The sequence below is a fragment of the Phoenix dactylifera genome, unplaced genomic scaffold (genome assembly GCF_009389715.1).
Source record: "Phoenix dactylifera cultivar Barhee BC4 unplaced genomic scaffold, palm_55x_up_171113_PBpolish2nd_filt_p 000545F, whole genome shotgun sequence".
Classification (NCBI taxonomy): domain Eukaryota; kingdom Viridiplantae; phylum Streptophyta; class Magnoliopsida; order Arecales; family Arecaceae; genus Phoenix; species Phoenix dactylifera.
In genome coordinates, this window is record NW_024067954.1 from 16,929 (window position 1) to 31,682 (window position 14,754).

The 14,754-nt window shown below is 46.3% G+C and overlaps 28 non-coding genes across 28 annotated transcripts; all 28 read right to left on the minus strand.

Annotated features, from left to right (window-relative positions):
• Positions 1 to 138: 138 nt before the first annotated feature.
• Positions 139 to 257, minus strand: LOC120106486. The gene has a single exon (XR_005508635.1). It is a non-coding gene; the product is annotated as a 5S ribosomal RNA (ribosomal RNA).
• A 247-nt stretch (positions 258 to 504) lies between these two features.
• Positions 505 to 623, minus strand: LOC120106487. Its single transcript, XR_005508636.1, has one exon. It is a non-coding gene; the product is annotated as a 5S ribosomal RNA (ribosomal RNA).
• A 247-nt stretch (positions 624 to 870) lies between these two features.
• LOC120106488 lies at positions 871 to 989 on the minus strand. Its single transcript, XR_005508637.1, has one exon. It is a non-coding gene; the product is annotated as a 5S ribosomal RNA (ribosomal RNA).
• A 246-nt stretch (positions 990 to 1,235) lies between these two features.
• LOC120106489 lies at positions 1,236 to 1,354 on the minus strand. The gene has a single exon (XR_005508638.1). It is a non-coding gene; the product is annotated as a 5S ribosomal RNA (ribosomal RNA).
• A 245-nt stretch (positions 1,355 to 1,599) lies between these two features.
• On the minus strand, positions 1,600 to 1,718 carry LOC120106408. Its single transcript, XR_005508561.1, has one exon. It is a non-coding gene; the product is annotated as a 5S ribosomal RNA (ribosomal RNA).
• Positions 1,719 to 1,965: 247 nt separating this feature from the next.
• LOC120106409 lies at positions 1,966 to 2,084 on the minus strand. The gene has a single exon (XR_005508562.1). It is a non-coding gene; the product is annotated as a 5S ribosomal RNA (ribosomal RNA).
• Positions 2,085 to 2,331: 247 nt separating this feature from the next.
• LOC120106410 lies at positions 2,332 to 2,450 on the minus strand. Its single transcript, XR_005508563.1, has one exon. It is a non-coding gene; the product is annotated as a 5S ribosomal RNA (ribosomal RNA).
• Positions 2,451 to 2,696: 246 nt separating this feature from the next.
• Positions 2,697 to 2,815, minus strand: LOC120106411. Its single transcript, XR_005508564.1, has one exon. It is a non-coding gene; the product is annotated as a 5S ribosomal RNA (ribosomal RNA).
• A 242-nt stretch (positions 2,816 to 3,057) lies between these two features.
• LOC120106432 lies at positions 3,058 to 3,176 on the minus strand. Its single transcript, XR_005508585.1, has one exon. It is a non-coding gene; the product is annotated as a 5S ribosomal RNA (ribosomal RNA).
• A 117-nt stretch (positions 3,177 to 3,293) lies between these two features.
• On the minus strand, positions 3,294 to 3,412 carry LOC120106412. Its single transcript, XR_005508565.1, has one exon. It is a non-coding gene; the product is annotated as a 5S ribosomal RNA (ribosomal RNA).
• A 246-nt stretch (positions 3,413 to 3,658) lies between these two features.
• LOC120106414 lies at positions 3,659 to 3,777 on the minus strand. The gene has a single exon (XR_005508567.1). It is a non-coding gene; the product is annotated as a 5S ribosomal RNA (ribosomal RNA).
• Positions 3,778 to 4,022: 245 nt separating this feature from the next.
• Positions 4,023 to 4,141, minus strand: LOC120106415. Its single transcript, XR_005508568.1, has one exon. It is a non-coding gene; the product is annotated as a 5S ribosomal RNA (ribosomal RNA).
• Positions 4,142 to 4,387: 246 nt separating this feature from the next.
• LOC120106416 lies at positions 4,388 to 4,506 on the minus strand. Its single transcript, XR_005508569.1, has one exon. It is a non-coding gene; the product is annotated as a 5S ribosomal RNA (ribosomal RNA).
• Positions 4,507 to 4,752: 246 nt separating this feature from the next.
• LOC120106417 lies at positions 4,753 to 4,871 on the minus strand. Its single transcript, XR_005508570.1, has one exon. It is a non-coding gene; the product is annotated as a 5S ribosomal RNA (ribosomal RNA).
• Positions 4,872 to 5,116: 245 nt separating this feature from the next.
• On the minus strand, positions 5,117 to 5,235 carry LOC120106418. Its single transcript, XR_005508571.1, has one exon. It is a non-coding gene; the product is annotated as a 5S ribosomal RNA (ribosomal RNA).
• A 245-nt stretch (positions 5,236 to 5,480) lies between these two features.
• LOC120106419 lies at positions 5,481 to 5,599 on the minus strand. The gene has a single exon (XR_005508572.1). It is a non-coding gene; the product is annotated as a 5S ribosomal RNA (ribosomal RNA).
• Positions 5,600 to 5,845: 246 nt separating this feature from the next.
• On the minus strand, positions 5,846 to 5,964 carry LOC120106420. The gene has a single exon (XR_005508573.1). It is a non-coding gene; the product is annotated as a 5S ribosomal RNA (ribosomal RNA).
• Positions 5,965 to 6,210: 246 nt separating this feature from the next.
• On the minus strand, positions 6,211 to 6,329 carry LOC120106421. The gene has a single exon (XR_005508574.1). It is a non-coding gene; the product is annotated as a 5S ribosomal RNA (ribosomal RNA).
• Positions 6,330 to 6,575: 246 nt separating this feature from the next.
• On the minus strand, positions 6,576 to 6,694 carry LOC120106422. The gene has a single exon (XR_005508575.1). It is a non-coding gene; the product is annotated as a 5S ribosomal RNA (ribosomal RNA).
• Positions 6,695 to 6,939: 245 nt separating this feature from the next.
• Positions 6,940 to 7,058, minus strand: LOC120106423. Its single transcript, XR_005508576.1, has one exon. It is a non-coding gene; the product is annotated as a 5S ribosomal RNA (ribosomal RNA).
• A 246-nt stretch (positions 7,059 to 7,304) lies between these two features.
• LOC120106425 lies at positions 7,305 to 7,423 on the minus strand. The gene has a single exon (XR_005508578.1). It is a non-coding gene; the product is annotated as a 5S ribosomal RNA (ribosomal RNA).
• Positions 7,424 to 7,669: 246 nt separating this feature from the next.
• On the minus strand, positions 7,670 to 7,788 carry LOC120106426. Its single transcript, XR_005508579.1, has one exon. It is a non-coding gene; the product is annotated as a 5S ribosomal RNA (ribosomal RNA).
• Positions 7,789 to 8,033: 245 nt separating this feature from the next.
• LOC120106427 lies at positions 8,034 to 8,152 on the minus strand. The gene has a single exon (XR_005508580.1). It is a non-coding gene; the product is annotated as a 5S ribosomal RNA (ribosomal RNA).
• Positions 8,153 to 8,397: 245 nt separating this feature from the next.
• On the minus strand, positions 8,398 to 8,516 carry LOC120106428. The gene has a single exon (XR_005508581.1). It is a non-coding gene; the product is annotated as a 5S ribosomal RNA (ribosomal RNA).
• Positions 8,517 to 8,762: 246 nt separating this feature from the next.
• Positions 8,763 to 8,881, minus strand: LOC120106429. Its single transcript, XR_005508582.1, has one exon. It is a non-coding gene; the product is annotated as a 5S ribosomal RNA (ribosomal RNA).
• Positions 8,882 to 9,126: 245 nt separating this feature from the next.
• On the minus strand, positions 9,127 to 9,245 carry LOC120106430. The gene has a single exon (XR_005508583.1). It is a non-coding gene; the product is annotated as a 5S ribosomal RNA (ribosomal RNA).
• A 246-nt stretch (positions 9,246 to 9,491) lies between these two features.
• LOC120106431 lies at positions 9,492 to 9,610 on the minus strand. Its single transcript, XR_005508584.1, has one exon. It is a non-coding gene; the product is annotated as a 5S ribosomal RNA (ribosomal RNA).
• A 245-nt stretch (positions 9,611 to 9,855) lies between these two features.
• Positions 9,856 to 9,974, minus strand: LOC113462096. Its single transcript, XR_003384314.2, has one exon. It is a non-coding gene; the product is annotated as a 5S ribosomal RNA (ribosomal RNA).
• Positions 9,975 to 14,754: the final 4,780 nt, after the last annotated feature.

Genomic DNA, 14,754 nt, shown 5'->3' on the forward strand with positions numbered 1-14,754 from the left:
GCTATGCGGCATGGCACCGCCAGTCTCCGGACTCAGTTTATTTTCGGGGGAAAAAAATTATCCGAAGAGGAAAAGCCAAAAGCCGAAAAATTAAAAATAAATATTATCAAAAAATAAAAAAGCGGGCAAAAAATAAAAGGGGTGCAACACGAGGACTTCCCAGGGGGTCACCCATCCTAGTACTACTCTCGCCCAAGCACGCTTAACTGCGGAGTTCTGATGGGATCCGGTGCATTAGTGCTGGTATGATCGCACCCATGACATGCCCTTCGAAACTCCCTTTTATGACAAAGCAGCAGACCTCGACAGCCCGAGACATTCGCGCCGCCGGGGCCGTTCTGGCGTAGCATTCAACGCGCTGGTCCCGCTATGCGGCATGGCACCGCCAGTCTCCGGACTCAGTTTATTTTCGGGGAAAAAAAATTATCCGAAGAGGAAAAGCCAAAAGCCGAAAAATTAAAAATAAATATTATCAAAAAATAAAAAAGCGGGCAAAAAATAAAAGGGGTGCAACACGAGGACTTCCCAGGGGGTCACCCATCCTAGTACTACTCTCGCCCAAGCACGCTTAACTGCGGAGTTCTGATGGGATCCGGTGCATTAGTGCTGGTATGATCGCACCCATGACATGCCCTTCGAAACTCCCTTTTATGACAAAGCAGCAGACCTCGACAGCCCGAGACATTCGCGCCGCCGGGGCCGTTCTGGCGTAGCATTCAACGCGCTGGTCCCGCTATGCGGCATGGCACCGCCAGTCTCCGGACTCAGTTTATTTTCGGGGGAAAAAAATTATCCGAAGAGGAAAAGCCAAAAGCCGAAAAATTAAAAATAAATATTATCAAAAAATAAAAAAGCGGGCAAAAAATAAAAGGGGTGCAACACGAGGACTTCCCAGGGGGTCACCCATCCTAGTACTACTCTCGCCCAAGCACGCTTAACTGCGGAGTTCTGATGGGATCCGGTGCATTAGTGCTGGTATGATCGCACCCATGACATGCCCTTCGAAACTCCCTTTTATGACAAAGCAGCAGACCTCGACAGCCCGAGACATTCGCGCCGCCGGGGCCGTTCTGGCGTAGCATTCAACGCGCTGGTCCCGCTATGCGGCATGGCACCGCCAGTCTCCGGACTCAGTTTATTTTCGGGGAAAAAAATTATCCGAAGAGGAAAAGCCAAAAGCCGAAAAATTAAAAATAAATATTATCAAAAAATAAAAAAGCGGGCAAAAAATAAAAGGGGTGCAACACGAGGACTTCCCAGGGGGTCACCCATCCTAGTACTACTCTCGCCCAAGCACGCTTAACTGCGGAGTTCTGATGGGATCCGGTGCATTAGTGCTGGTATGATCGCACCCATGACATGCCCTTCGAAACTCCCTTTTATGACAAAGCAGCAGACCTCGACAGCCCGAGACATTCGCGCCGCCGGGCCGTTCTGGCGTAGCATTCAACGCGCTGGTCCCGCTATGCGGCATGGCACCGCCAGTCTCCGGACTCAGTTTATTTTCGGGGAAAAAAATTATCCGAAGAGGAAAAGCCAAAAGCCGAAAAATTAAAAATAAATATTATCAAAAAATAAAAAAGCGGGCAAAAAATAAAAGGGGTGCAACACGAGGACTTCCCAGGGGGTCACCCATCCTAGTACTACTCTCGCCCAAGCACGCTTAACTGCGGAGTTCTGATGGGATCCGGTGCATTAGTGCTGGTATGATCGCACCCATGACATGCCCTTCGAAACTCCCTTTTATGACAAAGCAGCAGACCTCGACAGCCCGAGACATTCGCGCCGCCGGGGCCGTTCTGGCGTAGCATTCAACGCGCTGGTCCCGCTATGCGGCATGGCACCGCCAGTCTCCGGACTCAGTTTATTTTCGGGGGAAAAAAATTATCCGAAGAGGAAAAGCCAAAAGCCGAAAAATTAAAAATAAATATTATCAAAAAATAAAAAAGCGGGCAAAAAATAAAAGGGGTGCAACACGAGGACTTCCCAGGGGGTCACCCATCCTAGTACTACTCTCGCCCAAGCACGCTTAACTGCGGAGTTCTGATGGGATCCGGTGCATTAGTGCTGGTATGATCGCACCCATGACATGCCCTTCGAAACTCCCTTTTATGACAAAGCAGCAGACCTCGACAGCCCGAGACATTCGCGCCGCCGGGGCCGTTCTGGCGTAGCATTCAACGCGCTGGTCCCGCTATGCGGCATGGCACCGCCAGTCTCCGGACTCAGTTTATTTTCGGGGAAAAAAAATTATCCGAAGAGGAAAAGCCAAAAGCCGAAAAATTAAAAATAAATATTATCAAAAAATAAAAAAGCGGGCAAAAAATAAAAGGGGTGCAACACGAGGACTTCCCAGGGGGTCACCCATCCTAGTACTACTCTCGCCCAAGCACGCTTAACTGCGGAGTTCTGATGGGATCCGGTGCATTAGTGCTGGTATGATCGCACCCATGACATGCCCTTCGAAACTCCCTTTTATGACAAAGCAGCAGACCTCGACAGCCCGAGACATTCGCGCCGCCGGGCCGTTCTGGCGTAGCATTCAACGCGCTGGTCCCGCTATGCGGCATGGCACCGCCAGTCTCCGGACTCAGTTTATTTTCGGGGGAAAAAAATTATCCGAAGAGGAAAAGCCAAAAGCCGAAAAATTAAAAATAAATATTATCAAAAAATAAAAAAGCGGGCAAAAAATAAAAGGGGTGCAACACGAGGACTTCCCAGGGGGTCACCCATCCTAGTACTACTCTCGCCCAAGCACGCTTAACTGCGGAGTTCTGATGGGATCCGGTGCATTAGTGCTGGTATGATCGCACCCATGACATGCCCTTCGAAACTCCCTTTTATGACAAAGCAGCAGACCTCGACAGCCCGAGACATTCGCGCCGCCGGGCCGTTCTGGCGTAGCATTCAACGCGCTGGTCCCGCTATGCGGCATGGCACCGCCAGTCTCCGGACTCAGTTTATTTTCAGGGGAAAAAAATTATCCGAAGAGGAAAAGCCAAAAGCCGAAAAATTAAAAATAAATATTATCAAAAATAAAAAGCGGGCAAAAATAAAAGGGTGCAACACGAGGACTTCCCAGGGGGTCACCCATCCTAGTACTACTCTCGCCCAAGCACGCTTAACTGCGGAAGTTCTGATGGGATCCGGTGCATTAGTGCTGGATGATCGCACCCATGACATGCCCTTCGAAACTCCCTTTTATGAAAAAAATTATCCAAAGAGGAAAAGCCAAAAGCCAAAAAATTAAAAATAAATATTATCAAAAAATAAAAAGCGGGCAAAAAATAAAAGGGGTGCAACACGAGGACTTCCCAGGGGGTCACCCATCCTAGTACTACTCTCGCCCAAGCACGCTTAACTGCGGAGTTCTGATGGGATCCGGTGCATTAGTGCTGGTATGATCGCACCCATGACATGCCCTTCGAAACTCCCTTTTATGACAAAGCAGCAGACCTCGACAGCCCGAGACATTCGCGCCGCCGGGCCGTTCTGGCGTAGCATTCAACGCGCTGGTCCCGCTATGCGGCATGGCACCGCCAGTCTCCGGACTCAGTTTATTTTCGGGAGAAAAAAATTATCCGAAGAGGAAAAGCCAAAAGTCGAAAAATTAAAAATAAATATTATCAAAAAATAAAAAAGCGGGCAAAAAATAAAAGGGGTGCAACACGAGGACTTCCCAGGGGGTCACCCATCCTAGTACTACTCTCGCCCAAGCACGCTTAACTGCGGAGTTCTGATGGGATCCGGTGCATTAGTGCTGGTATGATCGCACCCGTGACATGCCCTTCGAAACTCCCTTTTATGACAAAGCAGCAGACCTCGACAGCCCGAGACATTCGCGCCGCCGGGCCGTTCTGGCGTAGCATTCAACGCGCTGGTCCCGCTATGCGGCATGGCACCGCCAGTCTCCGGACTCAGTTTATTTTCGGGGAAAAAAATTATCCGAAGAGGAAAAGCCAAAAGCCGAAAAATTAAAAATAAATATTATCAAAAAATAAAAAAGCGGGCAAAAAATAAAAGGGGTGCAACACGAGGACTTCCCAGGGGGTCACCCATCCTAGTACTACTCTCGCCCAAGCACGCTTAACTGCGGAGTTCTGATGGGATCCGGTGCATTAGTGCTGGTATGATCGCACCCATGACATGCCCTTCGAAACTCCCTTTTATGACAAAGCAGCAGACCTCGACAGCCCGAGACATTCGCGCCGCCGGGCCGTTCTGGCGTAGCATTCAACGCGCTGGTCCCGCTATGCGGCATGGCACCGCCAGTCTCCGGACTCAGTTTATTTTCGGGGGAAAAAAATTATCCGAAGAGGAAAAGCCAAAAGCCGAAAAATTAAAAATAAATATTATCAAAAAATAAAAAAGCGGGCAAAAAATAAAAGGGGTGCAACACGAGGACTTCCCAGGGGGTCACCCATCCTAGTACTACTCTCGCCCAAGCACGCTTAACTGCGGAGTTCTGATGGGATCCGGTGCATTAGTGCTGGTATGATCGCACCCATGACATGCCCTTCGAAACTCCCTTTTATGACAAAGCAGCAGACCTCGACAGCCCGAGACATTCGCGCCGCCGGGGCCGTTCTGGCGTAGCATTCAACGCGCTGGTCCCGCTATGCGGCATGGCACCGCCAGTCTCCGGACTCAGTTTATTTTCGGGGAAAAAAATTATCCGAAGAGGAAAAGCCAAAAGCCGAAAAATTAAAAATAAATATTATCAAAAAATAAAAAAGCGGGCAAAAAATAAAAGGGGTGCAACACGAGGACTTCCCAGGGGGTCACCCATCCTAGTACTACTCTCGCCCAAGCACGCTTAACTGCGGAGTTCTGATGGGATCCGGTGCATTAGTGCTGGTATGATCGCACCCATGACATGCCCTTCGAAACTCCCTTTTATGACAAAGCAGCAGACCTCGACAGCCCGAGACATTCGCGCCGCCGGGCCGTTCTGGCGTAGCATTCAACGCGCTGGTCCCGCTATGCGGCATGGCACCGCCAGTCTCCGGACTCAGTTTATTTTCGGGGAAAAAAATTATCCGAAGAGGAAAAGCCAAAAGCCGAAAAATTAAAAATAAATATTATCAAAAAATAAAAAAGCGGGCAAAAAATAAAAGGGGTGCAACACGAGGACTTCCCAGGGGGTCACCCATCCTAGTACTACTCTCGCCCAAGCACGCTTAACTGCGGAGTTCTGATGGGATCCGGTGCATTAGTGCTGGTATGATCGCACCCATGACATGCCCTTCGAAACTCCCTTTTATGACAAAGCAGCAGACCTCGACAGCCCGAGACATTCGCGCCGCCGGGCCGTTCTGGCGTAGCATTCAACGCGCTGGTCCCGCTATGCGGCATGGCACCGCCAGTCTCCGGACTCAGTTTATTTTCGGGGAAAAAAATTATCCGAAGAGGAAAAGCCAAAAGCCGAAAAATTAAAAATAAATATTATCAAAAAATAAAAAAGCGGGCAAAAAATAAAAGGGGTGCAACACGAGGACTTCCCAGGGGGTCACCCATCCTAGTACTACTCTCGCCCAAGCACGCTTAACTGCGGAGTTCTGATGGGATCCGGTGCATTAGTGCTGGTATGATCGCACCCATGACATGCCCTTCGAAACTCCCTTTTATGACAAAGCAGCAGACCTCGACGGCCCGAGACATTCGCGCCGCCGGGCCGTTCTGGCGTAGCATTCAACGCGCTGGTCCCGCTATGCGGCATGGCACCGCCAGTCTCCGGACTCAGTTTATTTTCGGGGGAAAAAAATTATCCGAAGAGGAAAAGCCAAAAGCCGAAAAATTAAAAATAAATATTATCAAAAAATAAAAAAGCGGGCAAAAAATAAAAGGGGTGCAACACGAGGACTTCCCAGGGGGTCACCCATCCTAGTACTACTCTCGCCCAAGCACGCTTAACTGCGGAGTTCTGATGGGATCCGGTGCATTAGTGCTGGTATGATCGCACCCATGACATGCCCTTCGAAACTCCCTTTTATGACAAAGCAGCAGACCTCGACAGCCCGAGACATTCGCGCCGCCGGGCCGTTCTGGCGTAGCATTCAACGCGCTGGTCCCGCTATGCGGCATGGCACCGCCAGTCTCCGGACTCAGTTTATTTTCGGGGGAAAAAAATTATCCGAAGAGGAAAAGCCAAAAGCCGAAAAATTAAAAATAAATATTATCAAAAAATAAAAAAGCGGGCAAAAAATAAAAGGGGTGCAACACGAGGACTTCCCAGGGGGTCACCCATCCTAGTACTACTCTCGCCCAAGCACGCTTAACTGCGGAGTTCTGATGGGATCCGGTGCATTAGTGCTGGTATGATCGCACCCATGACATGCCCTTCGAAACTCCCTTTTATGACAAAGCAGCAGACCTCGACAGCCCGAGACATTCGCGCCGCCGGGCCGTTCTGGCGTAGCATTCAACGCGCTGGTCCCGCTATGCGGCATGGCACCGCCAGTCTCCGGACTCAGTTTATTTTCGGGGGAAAAAAATTATCCGAAGAGGAAAAGCCAAAAGCCGAAAAATTAAAAATAAATATTATCAAAAAATAAAAAAGCGGGCAAAAAATAAAAGGGGTGCAACACGAGGACTTCCCAGGGGGTCACCCATCCTAGTACTACTCTCGCCCAAGCACGCTTAACTGCGGAGTTCTGATGGGATCCGGTGCATTAGTGCTGGTATGATCGCACCCATGACATGCCCTTCGAAACTCCCTTTTATGACAAAGCAGCAGACCTCGACAGCCCGAGACATTCGCGCCGCCGGGCCGTTCTGGCGTAGCATTCAACGCGCTGGTCCCGCTATGCGGCATGGCACCGCCAGTCTCCGGACTCAGTTTATTTTCGGGGAAAAAAATTATCCGAAGAGGAAAAGCCAAAAGCCGAAAAATTAAAAATAAATATTATCAAAAAATAAAAAAGCGGGCAAAAAATAAAAGGGGTGCAACACGAGGACTTCCCAGGGGGTCACCCATCCTAGTACTACTCTCGCCCAAGCACGCTTAACTGCGGAGTTCTGATGGGATCCGGTGCATTAGTGCTGGTATGATCGCACCCATGACATGCCCTTCGAAACTCCCTTTTATGACAAAGCAGCAGACCTCGACAGCCCGAGACATTCGCGCCGCCGGGCCGTTCTGGCGTAGCATTCAACGCGCTGGTCCCGCTATGCGGCATGGCACCGCCAGTCTCCGGACTCAGTTTATTTTCGGGGGAAAAAAATTATCCGAAGAGGAAAAGCCAAAAGCCGAAAAATTAAAAATAAATATTATCAAAAAATAAAAAAGCGGGCAAAAAATAAAAGGGGTGCAACACGAGGACTTCCCAGGGGGTCACCCATCCTAGTACTACTCTCGCCCAAGCACGCTTAACTGCGGAGTTCTGATGGGATCCGGTGCATTAGTGCTGGTATGATCGCACCCATGACATGCCCTTCGAAACTCCCTTTTATGACAAAGCAGCAGACCTCGACAGCCCGAGACATTCGCGCCGCCGGGCCGTTCTGGCGTAGCATTCAACGCGCTGGTCCCGCTATGCGGCATGGCACCGCCAGTCTCCGGACTCAGTTTATTTTCGGGGGAAAAAAATTATCCGAAGAGGAAAAGCCAAAAGCCGAAAAATTAAAAATAAATATTATCAAAAAATAAAAAAGCGGGCAAAAAATAAAAGGGGTGCAACACGAGGACTTCCCAGGGGGTCACCCATCCTAGTACTACTCTCGCCCAAGCACGCTTAACTGCGGAGTTCTGATGGGATCCGGTGCATTAGTGCTGGTATGATCGCACCCATGACATGCCCTTCGAAACTCCCTTTTATGACAAAGCAGCAGACCTCGACAGCCCGAGACATTCGCGCCGCCGGGCCGTTCTGGCGTAGCATTCAACGCGCTGGTCCCGCTATGCGGCATGGCACCGCCAGTCTCCGGACTCAGTTTATTTTCGGGGAAAAAAATTATCCGAAGAGGAAAAGCCAAAAGCCGAAAAATTAAAAATAAATATTATCAAAAAATAAAAAAGCGGGCAAAAAATAAAAGGGGTGCAACACGAGGACTTCCCAGGGGGTCACCCATCCTAGTACTACTCTCGCCCAAGCACGCTTAACTGCGGAGTTCTGATGGGATCCGGTGCATTAGTGCTGGTATGATCGCACCCATGACATGCCCTTCGAAACTCCCTTTTATGACAAAGCAGCAGACCTCGACAGCCCGAGACATTCGCGCCGCCGGGCCGTTCTGGCGTAGCATTCAACGCGCTGGTCCCGCTATGCGGCATGGCACCGCCAGTCTCCGGACTCAGTTTATTTTCGGGGAAAAAAATTATCCGAAGAGGAAAAGCCAAAAGCCGAAAAATTAAAAATAAATATTATCAAAAAATAAAAAAGCGGGCAAAAAATAAAAGGGGTGCAACACGAGGACTTCCCAGGGGGTCACCCATCCTAGTACTACTCTCGCCCAAGCACGCTTAACTGCGGAGTTCTGATGGGATCCGGTGCATTAGTGCTGGTATGATCGCACCCATGACATGCCCTTCGAAACTCCCTTTTATGACAAAGCAGCAGACCTCGACAGCCCGAGACATTCGCGCCGCCGGGCCGTTCTGGCGTAGCATTCAACGCGCTGGTCCCGCTATGCGGCATGGCACCGCCAGTCTCCGGACTCAGTTTATTTTCGGGGGAAAAAAATTATCCGAAGAGGAAAAGCCAAAAGCCGAAAAATTAAAAATAAATATTATCAAAAAATAAAAAAGCGGGCAAAAAATAAAAGGGGTGCAACACGAGGACTTCCCAGGGGGTCACCCATCCTAGTACTACTCTCGCCCAAGCACGCTTAACTGCGGAGTTCTGATGGGATCCGGTGCATTAGTGCTGGTATGATCGCACCCATGACATGCCCTTCGAAACTCCCTTTTATGACAAAGCAGCAGACCTCGACAGCCCGAGACATTCGCGCCGCCGGGCCGTTCTGGCGTAGCATTCAACGCGCTGGTCCCGCTATGCGGCATGGCACCGCCAGTCTCCGGACTCAGTTTATTTTCGGGGAAAAAAATTATCCGAAGAGGAAAAGCCAAAAGCCGAAAAATTAAAAATAAATATTATCAAAAAATAAAAAAGCGGGCAAAAAATAAAAGGGGTGCAACACGAGGACTTCCCAGGGGGTCACCCATCCTAGTACTACTCTCGCCCAAGCACGCTTAACTGCGGAGTTCTGATGGGATCCGGTGCATTAGTGCTGGTATGATCGCACCCATGACATGCCCTTCGAAACTCCCTTTTATGACAAAGCAGCAGACCTCGACAGCCCGAGACATTCGCGCCGCCGGGCCGTTCTGGCGTAGCATTCAACGCGCTGGTCCCGCTATGCGGCATGGCACCGCCAGTCTCCGGACTCAGTTTATTTTCGGGGGAAAAAAATTATCCGAAGAGGAAAAGCCAAAAGCCGAAAAATTAAAAATAAATATTATCAAAAAATAAAAAAGCGGGCAAAAAATAAAAGGGGTGCAACACGAGGACTTCCCAGGGGGTCACCCATCCTAGTACTACTCTCGCCCAAGCACGCTTAACTGCGGAGTTCTGATGGGATCCGGTGCATTAGTGCTGGTATGATCGCACCCATGACATGCCCTTCGAAACTCCCTTTTATGACAAAGCAGCAGACCTCGACGGCCGAGACATTCGCGCCGCCGGGGCCGTTCTGGCGTAGGATTCAACGCGCTGGTCCCGCTATGCGGCATGGCACCGCGAGTCTCCGGACTCAGTTTATTTTCGGGGAAAAAAATTATCCGAAGAGGAAAAGCCAAAAGCCGAAAAATTAAAAATAAATATTATCAAAAAATAAAAAAGCGGGCAAAAAATAAAAGGGGTGCAACACGAGGAACTTCCCAGGGGGTCACCCATCCTAGTACTACTCTCGCCCAAGCACGCTTAACTGCGGAGTTCTGATGGATCCGGTGCATTAGTGCTGGTATGATCGCACCCATGACATGCCCTTCGAAACTCCCTTTTATGACAAAGCAGCACAATCAAGAGACAAAGATTATGACCAACCCAAGTAGGATGTTCTGACGAGCGAGGGACAATCCACAAATAGACCTCCTCTGTTTAATGGCACTAATTACACATACTAGAAAGCTAGGATGAGATATTCATTCAAGCTCTAGACTTATAACTTGTGGAATATCATAACTAGAGGACCACACACACCCACAAATTAGTATAGAGGGCACAATCATTCCCAAACCAGAAATGGATTGAAATGAGAGTGATAGAAGACTAGCACAACTAAATACTAAAGCAATTAATGTACTTTACTGTTCACTAGATGTAAGTGAATTCAATAGAATATCTACATGCATCTCCGCGAAAGAAATTTGGGATAAACTAGAAGGTCACACATGAAGAAACTAATCAAGTCAAGGAGTCAAAAATAAATATATTAGTACATAAGTATGAGTTTGTTTAAATGGAATCCAACTGAGTCATAACTGAAATGTTTACTCGATTCACGAAAATTCATAAATGGGCCTAAAGAGCTTAGAAAAGTCTTATACTAACTCTGAACTAGTGCGAAAAATTCTCAGGTCTCTACCAAGAGTTTGAAGGCCAAGGTAACTGCAATTCAAGAAGCAAAGGACCTCAATACACTGCAATTGGAAGAACTTCTAGATTCACTCATGACCCATGAGTTGACCATGAGGCAAAATTCAGAAAGATGGGGTCAAGAAAAAAAAAGACCATTGCCTTGAAGTCTGCCACTCCAAAATAGAAAACTGAATCAGAAGAATCTGTTGATGAGGAGGAATATGATGAAGAAGGAATGGCTATGCTTGCAAGGAAAATTCAGAAAATTTATGAGAGGAAAGAAAGAAATTTCATAAAAGGAAGCCCTTCCTCAAAGATAGCTCAAGCAAGGAAAAGGGTAAGGATAAAGAAAGAAAAGGAAAACACCAATTTGCTATGAGTGTAACCGCCCGGGCATTTCAAGATAGATTGTCTGGAATTGAAATGGATGGCAAGAAAACTTAGAAAGAGGAACCTCATGGCTAAATGGAGTGAAAAGTGAGGAGTCAAGTTCGGAAGAGAAAGATCAACAAGAGACGGCCCAAATCTGCTACATGGCCAATGACGATGAGGTAGATTTCTGAACTTGAATGTGATTTTACAGTAGAAGAGTTATAATGATGCATTTTTTAGAACTCATGGAAGAACACAAGAAATTAATCAATAAATAAAAGTTCTAAAACATGAAAATCAATCTCTTATCAAAGAAAAGCTAAAACTATCTAATAACTATGAAACATTAAGTAGAAGATTCACCAATGAAACCAAAAGTCAAATTGCTGAAAATATCCAAGTTAAAAGAAGATACAGAAAAATAACAAATCCTTAGTGGACAAGTTTACACTTAGCTCAACTAAATTAAATATGATTCTTGATAGTCAAAAAGCTGTATATGATAAAGCTGGATTAGGATATAAAACAAATAGAAATAAAAATACTTAAAGAACATATTTTGGAAGCCAAAAATGAAAATATAAACTTGTCATTGCTGCAATAAAGTAGGACATAAAGTATATGAATGTAATTATAGAAAAGTCTAGCTACAACAAATTGAGTGATAACTATAAGCTAAAATCCAAGAAAATTTGGGTTCCAAAAAGGAACATCAAGTACTAACCTTAAAGGACCCAACATAGCTTTGGATACCTAAAGCATATTCTTGATCTTGATTGCAGGGGTGTCTTGCAGCTAATAAGGTGGATAAACGATGGTATCTAGATTAGCGGCTGTTTCAAGACACGTGACAGGTGACGTAGAACAATTTGTCACCTTGAAATCTAAGAAGGGTGGAGTGGTAACCTATGGAGACAATAGAAAAAGATTTATCATTGGAAAGGGTAAAATTTATATTACTCCATCCACTTTATAGAAAATATTTTATTAGTTAATGGTCTGAAACATAACCTACTTAGCATAAGTCAATTTTGTGATAAAGGTCTTAAAGTCACATTTGAAGCCTCAGTATGCATAATCACAAATCCTAAAGATAATAGCATTGTACTTATAGGACAAAGGCATGAAAATATTTACATGGTAGACTCTTCATGATTTTAGGCAAGAAAAATGGATTATGTTTAATTACTAATGAAAGAAACAAAAAAATGAAACAAGTTGGCTTTGGCATCGTAGATTAGGACATGCTAGTATGGACTTAATATCAAACTAGTCAAAGAAGGATTTGATAAAAGATATGCCAAAATTGATCTTTAAAAAGGAAAAATCTGTGAACCATGCACATTAGGAAAGCAAACAAAAATCAATCCTTCAAATCAAAGAATATAGTATCAACCACTAGGCCTTTAGAAACTCATACACGTGATCTATTTGGACCTACTAGAACTACGAGTCTAGGAGGAAAGAAGTATGGACTAGTTATAGTAGATGATTTTTCAAGATATACATGGGTTTCATTTCTTGCACATAAGAATGAAGCATTTTCAGCATTCTTGAAATATTATAAAAATATCATAACTGAAAAGAAGCTCACCTTAATAGCAATTCGAAGTGGATCATGAAACGGAATTTGAAAATCAACATTTTGAAGAATTTTGTAATGAAAATGGTATCTTACATCAATTTTTCAGCACCTAGAACGCCTCAACAAAATAGGGTTGTTGAAAGAAAAAATAGAACCTTGGCAGAAATGTCACGCACAATGTTGTGCGAGTCAAATCTTCCAAAAGTACTTTTGGGCTGAAGCTATAAGTACTGCTTGCCATATTCTAAATCGGATTTCTAATACGACCTATAACCAAGAAAACTTCTTATGCAACTTTGGAAGAATAGAAACCAACTGCTAAATATCTTAGAGTATTTGGATGTAGATGTTTCATTTTAAACAATGGCAAAGAGAATCTAAGTAAATTTGATGCCAAGTCAGATGAAGGTATCTTCTTAGGATACTCTACATCTAGCAGGGCAAATAGAGTGTTTCAACAAAAGAACTCTTGTAGTTGAAGAGTCAATTAATATCATTTTGATGAGTCTGATAGTGAGTCTCCTAGGAGAGAAATACTCATGATGATGGATTAGGAATTATTGACTTTGAAAAATTGAATCTTTGATGACGTGCCAAATCAAGAAAAGAAAAATGATCGCGTGCCACCACAATCTCAAAACTTGCCAAAGGAATGGATGGTATGCACATGGACACCCTAAAGACCTAATCATTGGTGATCCATCTCAAGGGGTAAGAACTCGATCCTCTTCCTTAGAAATTTAAATGACTATCTTGCTTTGTTTCACAAATAGAACCTAAGACTTAATGAAGAAGTTGAAAAAGACATAAATTGGATAAATGCTGATGAAAGCACAAAAGTGCGACTACCATGTCACTAAAATTAGTTTTAATGCTAACCAATAATAATAAATTCACTAGATTAATATTATATTTGGGTTTGACACAGATTATCATAAATTAGAGATTAAATACACATTGAGTACAAATTTGATCTTCAGAAAGGATCCCTTTCCAGATTCGACCCGGTTGAAGATCGAGTCGGGTCCGAGTCGGGGTCGGGTCCAATTTTTGTTTGTGCTTTTGGGAAAGAATTTTGGAGCAAATCTAATTTGGTCATAGTCATAACTATGAGGTGCTGGGTGACCCATGACTTGAAAGACTTGCAATTGACCTCGAGTCAGAACAGATGCACCCGCGACGAACTAACTCCCATCTCAAGAGGGCAAAGAAAATCCCAGCCGTGTGCCCATTCTGAAGATCCAGCCCGTCCGCCTCTTCCGCGTTTCTTCCTTCCACGATCCATCCCAGCCACCCGTGAAAGGAGGAAACCAGCAACACCCGCTTCAACGGCCTGTGATTCTCCCCCAAGCATCCAAGTCCGTGGTCCAGCTCCAGCCATGATCCAAGCAGCGGATCCCAGGTTCCCTTCCCAAGTCGAATCCGCGTCATCCCGTGCGAAAACAGGGAGAGCAACGGTCCCCACCATCCCGTGATCCACTCCTTCCGAGCGATTCAAGCATCCCAGCATCAACGCGTCCGTCTTCATCTCCGCTTCATCACCGGCATCTTCCCAAGCCTTGCGATCCTGCTGCCTCGAGTCCGTGATCAACGTCCCAGCCATTCGAGAAGGCTCCTCCCAGCAACCGGTAATGCAGGTCCTCCGCCTCTGCTCCCTTTCCAATTCTTCATTCCGCAGTGCCCCAGCCATGGATTCATCGTCAGCTCCCTCCGCCTCTTCCGCATGCGTTCCCCTCTTCCGTGATCCGGCGATCCCGCACCGCGTCCAGCCCCTCTTTCCGGATTCCCAGGCGTCAACCCGTCCCGTCTCAGCGATCCCCCAACGTCCGCCCTCTCCAGCCTCCTGAGATCCCGCGTCGCGTTCCGAAGAAAGATCCCGCACGCGATCCCAGGCGCCCGTTCCTCCTCCTATCCATGGGCTGGCTTCAAGGTCTGGCGATTTATAAGAGGAGGAGGAGGGAGAGGAGAGTGGGGGGTGGTGGTGGCCGGCGGGTCCAAAGAAAAGGAGGTGGAGGCCATCGGTTTTGGAGGAAGGAAAACGGGAGAGGAGAAGTCGTGCTCTGTTTTCAAAACAGAGCACGTTGCTTGTTCTCCTTCTTCTTTTTATTTTTTATTTTTTTATTTTTTTAGTTTTAGTTTAATTAAGAGCAGTGTTGTTTTTAATTTTAATTAATGGCCTTATTTGTAGCTCTTTTTGTTGCACTTTTATTAGAGAGTTTT